Source organism: Fonticula alba (assembly GCF_000388065.1).
Source record: "Fonticula alba strain ATCC 38817 unplaced genomic scaffold supercont2.4, whole genome shotgun sequence".
Classification (NCBI taxonomy): domain Eukaryota; order Rotosphaerida; family Fonticulaceae; genus Fonticula; species Fonticula alba.
Window position 1 is genome coordinate 466098 of NW_009242974.1, and position 599 is coordinate 466696.

A 599-nucleotide genomic window follows, 5' to 3' on the forward strand; every position below is an offset into this window, starting at 1 on the left:
GGGGAGAGGGGGCGGGGAACATCGAGGGTCACGCGGGGACCGCAGGGACTCCCGAGTCGCCGGCCGCCGGTGGTCCTGCACTTTGTGCGGGAGTGAGCGCCCGACGCACAAGATGGCCGGCCGCTCCGGCGACTCCACCAACCGTGACAACACAAACGGCCCCGCAGCCGCCACATCTCTGCCCACGCCTCCCCGTGCGCACAGGGCCTTGCCTCCTTTGCTCGTGCCAATTCCCAGCGGGCGCACGCGGAACGGCCCACGAGCGCCCCCCCCCCCTTCCGGGTCCCCCTTTTCCTGTCTCTTGCGGCCTGGACCCACGGAGAGACGCCAAAGGGGGGGGGGGGGGGGGGGTGGCGGGAGGTCGGGCCACGAAAGTCCACCGATCGACCATGCCTGTCCTGCTCTGGTGTGTCTTTCCTCCTTTCCGGATCTCCCTGTTATGAGACATGCCTAGGCCCGGGTCCTCCATATGTGTCAGCCAGCCATAGACACACACACACGCACACACACACACACACACACACCGCCAGACGGCGGCGGGCCCGGTCGACCGGGCTTTCTCGAGCTCTGTGCCCTGTGGCACGTACTCTGTGCGGCAG